Source organism: Anticarsia gemmatalis, chromosome 8 (genome assembly GCF_050436995.1).
Source record: "Anticarsia gemmatalis isolate Benzon Research Colony breed Stoneville strain chromosome 8, ilAntGemm2 primary, whole genome shotgun sequence".
Classification (NCBI taxonomy): domain Eukaryota; kingdom Metazoa; phylum Arthropoda; class Insecta; order Lepidoptera; family Erebidae; genus Anticarsia; species Anticarsia gemmatalis.
In genome coordinates this window covers 6,584,498-6,584,894 of record NC_134752.1, presented here as the reverse complement: position 1 = coordinate 6,584,894, position 397 = coordinate 6,584,498, and positions in this window count along the sequence as shown.

Sequence of the window (397 nt, the reverse complement as noted above, 5' to 3'; positions counted from 1 at the left end):
TAATGGCTGTCGTAAAAATAAAGTGGCGACATGGTGTTAACTGATTGGACCATTTGTAACTATTTCATTGAAGTTTACCGACTTTTGTAGGTTGCTAAACTTACGTGTTGATATCGTATAGAACGCCTGTAGAACAGTGATTGCATTTTTAAATCTATCAAGCAACATGCGGAAAATCTTGGCGAATTAGAAATACCAGAAGATGAGTAGGCTCTAGAAACGAGGCCCAGTTGATAAGAGTAAGTAAGTATGTCAGAAGCGCAGGCTGTATGTGCAATCAGTACGACTAAATGCAGTTCTAAAACTATAAGCACGATTTCAATTAAGTCGAAGGATACTTCACAATTAAAAGAAGTGATTTATTAAATTTTATTTTCACAATCCAGCTTACTTATTA